This window comes from Mauremys reevesii, linkage group 2 (genome assembly GCF_016161935.1).
Source record: "Mauremys reevesii isolate NIE-2019 linkage group 2, ASM1616193v1, whole genome shotgun sequence".
NCBI lineage: Eukaryota > Metazoa > Chordata > Testudines > Geoemydidae > Mauremys > Mauremys reevesii.
The window spans coordinates 236,285,395-236,291,520 of record NC_052624.1 but is presented as its reverse complement, the minus strand read 5'-3'; the positions used below and the strand labels follow the sequence as shown (position 1 = coordinate 236,291,520).

General features: G+C 42.1%; 1 long non-coding RNA gene across 1 annotated transcript; it reads left to right on the top strand.

Annotated features, from left to right (window-relative positions):
• Nucleotides 1–1,800: 1,800 nt before the first annotated feature.
• On the top strand, nucleotides 1,801–4,549 carry LOC120396568. The gene is made up of 3 exons (XR_005593231.1): nucleotides 1,801–1,914; nucleotides 3,120–3,261; nucleotides 4,338–4,549. It is a non-coding gene; the product is annotated as an uncharacterized LOC120396568 (long non-coding RNA).
• The last annotated feature ends 1,577 nt before the right edge of the window (nucleotides 4,550–6,126 follow it).

Below are 6,126 nucleotides of genomic sequence, written 5' to 3'. Positions count from 1 at the left end.
TATTGGTTAATTGTGTCCAGGAGCCTGACTGAGTACAGCAATTTCAGTGGATCTAGTGAACTTTCCCGGATGGTTGTTTAGGTCAGAATTTTTTTGACAAACTGAAAAGCAATATTGTTATGTTGAAAGGATGGTTGGCTTTGGTTAGAGATAGGTAGTGTGCATCCTGCTAAGCTAATGGGTGATTTTTGGTGATCCTATGTGATGTGATATACTATTGCTAAAGATTTTGCACTATGTATCTGACTGCCTACAAACAGGTGTTACCCACTGATATCTGAATATGGAAGGCATGTGGATATTGGTACCTTTATGAATCTAAGAGGGAAAGAACGTATTTGTTATCTTTCTCAGAAGTGCAGTCTCTGGAAAAAGATAGGACTTAAGAGAATTAAATTATAGTGCCAGAAACGGGAAACTTTCAACATATGGTGCTATGAAGTCATTCCCAGAAATAGAGCTATTCACAGACTTTTAAAAAAGGTATGCACTGGTTCAAACAGGAATGATTTTGGGGAAGTTCTATTGCCTGTGTTCTACAGACGGTCAGACTAAGGGGATCAAAATGATCCTTTCTGTTCTTGGAATCTATGAAGCTGTGAATCAACAGTGATCGTTACTTATAAGTGGAATATTATACTGGAAAATATCCCAAAGCTAAACAATTCCCTCAGCAAGGCTGTCTTACTTTGGGTTTCCATTTGCGAAATCATTCTTCTCATTAGAGCTGCACTGATAATATAATCCTGTGAATGTCAGCTGGTGGTGATTCACCCAGGAGCACATTTCCAGCAGATTGTAATTACTGATCTGGGTGGGTGCGCTACTTTGCATCACAATATCCTTCTGCATCTGATGAGATGTCACATGGTGAGTATACTTGTTTTAGAGTAAATTTCTATCTAGATCAATTAGTGACTGGCTGATGTTGTCCAAACATGATTTTTTGATTTGTTAAACATAACATTAAATTGATGGATGCTGTTTATTGTAGCTGTTGTTAGCTCCCTAACTGTCCTCTTTAGTATTTGAACTTAAAAATCGTCCTGACCTAAGTCTTTTGTAAACAACGCAGGGTAGGCCATCTCATATTTCCATTTTGCTTGGAACTGTCAGAATTTTTTTTCTTGGAATGACTTAGTCTCCAACTGTGAGCTGCATCTGTTATACACTGGCAGGGCGCGTGTGTGAAGACAGCCATCTCCCAACTCCCCTAACACCAATAGAGCCTTTTAGCTTTTTATCTAGTTGTAGGTTTCATGGTCTATGAGCCAACATAATTGCCAGGTCAGGGTAGAGATTGAGAATTTGTGACCATAGCTTAAAGTGTCTTTAGTCTGATTCATGTAAACAATATAATGCAAAGGGTTATTTTTCAATACAATCACTATTTTCTTAAGCATGTTGGCTGAGTGAGTGAACAACAAAGGAATATTGAGATACCTAACCCACCTGAAACACTGGTGTGACTCCTGAGGGTGTTACTTTTGCGAATTATGGCATCCAAAAGAACAGATTTTAAGATGTTATGCTGGGAGGTTTTAATGACTATCATCAAGCAGTATTTTGATCTGTAAACAATCACAGACCTCGTTAAAATTGATGGGTGTGATAACCATGCTACTTTCAGGATAGATGGAAGGTGTGATTAAATTCCCTTTTATGTAGTGATAGCCAGAAACAACAGGAAATTACTACCCAAGGCACTGGGTGCATGGCAAAGCTGATCAGAAGCTAAACTGTTAGCTGAGGGGTTTCTCAGTGTTGATTGGAAAGGAGGGGATAGGGGATTAATTGGCTGTGGTTGTGCATGAGGCAGAAAGCCAGAAGAAAGCAAAAGGAGCAGTGGTGATATTAGCCATGGGTGGAAGCTTCTTTTGGGTACTTGCTGGAAATACAGAAATGGATTTCAGAGTAAGGAAATGGTCTCTCTGGTTTTTCATGTGTGTTTGGGGAAACAGGACTTTGTGTTCATCCGTTGTAAGTAAACAGGATTGCACCAAAGAAATACCTGACTCATATAGTCAATTTCTCCTCCTCCTGGAAACAATTTGACAAAGCCCTGAATATTAGCTAGCCACTCAGGCCAAAAGGGGAAACACCGTTCTTGTGAATAGGGCATAGGACAAGGTTAATGGAGAAGTTTAAATTTCTCCAGCTACATTTTTTTAAATTGAAGAACCTAAAGATCTTTAAATGGCCTGTTTGGATGTCTGTACATATTATTGGCTGATAACTATTTTACTCCTGAGGACATTCTGCGCCAAAATAAAAATAAAAATCCTGAGCACAATATTTTAAAATTCAGCAAATTTGATCTGTTAAATAAATGTGGAGGCTCCAGCATGGCACTGAGGAGCACAGGCCACTGGCTACACAGAGGTGGGACATCACTGTGCAGCTCCCCCCGCCCCGGCCAGGACACAGACTCAGCAGTGAGCCTGACACAGCGCAAGGACTGGGCCTGCTCCAGAAACACCCCAGGACCCTGCCCCTCCATGCCAGGTGCACCAAGTGTAAGCAGGCAGGCTCATCCCATCAGGATCAAGTGTGGAGGGGTTTAATGTTGGAGGATCCAGGTGTGGGTTGAGATGGTTCGGTGTGGGGCAATCTGGGTGCAGGCAGCTCAGTGGGGTGTGTGTGTGTGTGTAATCTGGATGCACAGGGTTTTTGGGGGGGAGGGGTCTGGGTGCAAGGGTAACAGGACTCTGCAGGGAGTCCAAGTGAAGGTAGTTGGAGCTCAGCAAGGGTGGGGAGTCTGGGTGTGGAGAGAGAGAGCTTGGCAGGGGGAGTCTTGGTGTGGGAGATTCAGTGGGGGGGTGTCCAGATGCTGAAGAAGTGGGATGGGGAACCAGGAGCAGCTGGCTGGGGCTCTGTGGGGTGGGGATCCGGGTATGGGTGACTCATTGAGGTGGTCCACGTGCAGGGGCAGTGTGCTTAGCAGGGGAGGTTCTGGGTATGGGTATGGGTATGTGGGGAGTGAGACTCAGAGACTTTGCTTCCTCATCAGAGAGTCATTTTTCTGTGGGGAAGCAAAGAAATCTGTGGGGGACATGAATTCTGCACATGTACATGGCGCAGAATTCCCCCATGAGTAACGATTGTTCCTGTATTTCTAGAGCCATGGATCCTGGTGAAATGGTATCAGATAGAAGCAATGTATCACATCAGATAATGCAACACCTAATACAATCCAAATCATGAGTATAAGGAATGAGAACACAAAGAGACTTAGTTGTTCTGGCACCTATGCACCAATGGGTATGCAAGTATTGTTATTCCTATTTTAGAAATGAGGAAACTAAGGAACAGGGAGATTGTGATTTGTCTAACATTGTACATAAGGTATGTGATAAAGCCAGGAGGAGAACCCAGGCCTTCTCATGTCTACACTGTTGCCTTAACCACAAGACTATCCTTGCTTCCTTTTAAAAGAAGGCTTTCTTAATATTTCTGCTTTGAGTATAAATAATTCATCTCAAGTATTTTTCCTTTTTTCTTTAGTTTTTGGAGGCATAAAATCTCTCCAGAAGGAAATTACGGAGAGTGTCAAATTGTTGCAAGCTTAAAATTTCATAGATCTTGTAAAAGAAATTTTAAAATTATTAAAAAAAACACCCCTAATATGGGGGATAAAAACTTAATGGAAATAGAATTTCTTAATGAACCAGGAAAAAATGACAATGAATGGAATGAGTTTTTCAATGTACTGTGAACATGAAAAAGAGGAACGTCATTATTTATAACTGTACAATATATAGCCCTGATCCTAGAGTTGACTGCTTACAGGTGCAAGGGTATGCATGAGCACAGTCAATTACAGAATCAGGGTGAAGGAGTTTCATTTTGACAGTGTAACTTTAACAGGGTCCTAGGCTGAGTAGTAAAGCAACGCATTAAGCCAGGGGTCAGCAACCTTTCAGAAGTGGTGTGCCGAGTCTTTGTTTATTCACTTTAATTTAAGGTTTTGTGTGCCAATAATACATTTTCAACCTTTTTAGAAGGTCTCTTTCTATAAGTCTATAATATAACACTAAACTATCATTGCATGTAAAGTAAATAAGGTTTCAGAATGTTTAAGAAGCTTCATTTAAAATTAAATTAAAATGCAGAGCCTCCCGAACTGGTGGCCAGGACCTGGGCAGTGTGAGTGCCACTGAAAATCAGCTCGCGTGCCGCAGGTTGCCTACCCCTGCATTAAGCTATGCTGTACTCTGAGTACAAGGCATACTGAAAGAGTCTAGGTCAAATCACAGCAGGTACTGTGGTTTTTTGAACATGCAACATATATAAATAACTCTGACAACTCTAATCTCTGCTATTTCGCTCTCCCACAGTGCTCAGGCCATAACAGTGAACTGGCAGATCTCCACTAGAAAAACAAACAAACACAAGCAAAACCTAATGGCAACAAGTAGCCAGGATGCAATGATGTGGCTGAAGTATAATATACACAGATAGGACTGGAAAAACCTGGGGGAATTTAAAGGAAACGTTCTAAAGTGTTATGGTCCTGGCTCCAGATTTGTATGACCCTTCAGCCGATCACCACAACCCTTCCAGGGATGCAATTTGTTAAACTTGCATTTGTCCTTTGACACAGACATTTCAGAGCTTGGCTTTTCCTGTTCTCAATTAGCAAATAAAAATCACCTAGATTTTAGATTCATATGGTGTCTTCAGACTAACTGGCTGATATTGCATATCTGTGCAACCAAAAAGTGATGTGATATGCATACAGTTGCCATCAGAGAAAAGAGATATAAAATGGTTGGTTTTTTTTTTAATCCTCTTCACAAACTTTAATCTTCTGGGCTCTAATCTCAATTATTTTGGCATTTATTCTTGGGTTTCATAGATTCCAAGGACAGCAAGGACCATTGTGATCATTTAGTCTGACCTCCTGCATAACAAGACCACAGAAGTTCCCCAGAATAATTCCTAGAGCAGATCTGCCCAAGGCCTTGTCCACACTGGTGGTACTCGTAGCTACATGCTCCAATGAAAAGCAGGCTGTGTCCATGCTGTTGTGCATAGCTACAAGTGGCAGTGAAAAGTCCCCCTGTTGGTGCCTTTCCCCAGTGACTACACTGCTACAAATATCAGTGTAGAAGTGGGAGGCGCTGCTTGGGCATGTATAGAGTCATGCAGAGTATATACACACAGGTTCTGGAGTGGTTTTACTCTACTTTTCTGAACAGCGCCTCAGTGTCTACACTGCTCATTATAGCCAGGCTAGGGGTGTGTGCAGTGTATGTACTCTAAATGCTGGTGTAAATGTAGACATAGCCTATCTGGAAGAAACATTATTGTTGATTAGGCTGTTTAAGAAACCGTGGGGCTAATTCTGCACTGGCTCAGTTTCTGGCAAAGCTTAGAGCAACTTCAGAGCTACTGCAGCTTATGTTTGCTCTAACAACTCCTGGAAGTGGATCTGGCAGCGGGGGCTTGCTGGGGCATAGGGATGACCTGAGCATATCCCCTCACCAGAGATTTGGAAGTGGGGGCATAGAAATTGCTATGGTGGCTCTGCATAGTGTGACCAGATGTCCCGATTTTATAGGGACAGTCCCAATTTTGGGGGCTCTTTCTTATATTGGCACCTATTATCGCCGCCCCCCCCACCTCCGTCCTGATTTTTTGCACTTGCTATCTGGTCACCCTAGCTCTGCATGATATGGGGAATCCTCCACTAGATGACTGAGCTGGCATTAGGACAACTTTACATTAGGCAACCAGGGAAAGTAGCCCTAATAGATGTGAGAATAGGCTACACTTGGTCACACTTAGAGTGTGCATTCTGTGAAACACACAAAAAATGGATAATATGTGACATATTCCCTGCAGGGTTGGCAGAAAGATGATTTGTGAAGAATTTATTTCATACAGTCCAGCATTTGTGAGAAGACACAGTTACTAGATGTGCTTCTTTTCTTGACAAGTTTCAGAGTAGCAGCCATGTAAGTCTGTATCTGCAAAAAGAACAGGAGTACTTGTGGCACCTTAGAGACTAACAAATTTATTTGAGCATAAGCTTTCGTGGGCTACAGCCCACTTCATCAGATGCATAGGCTGGAACATACAGCAAGAAGATATTTATACATACAGAGAAAATGAAAAGGTGGA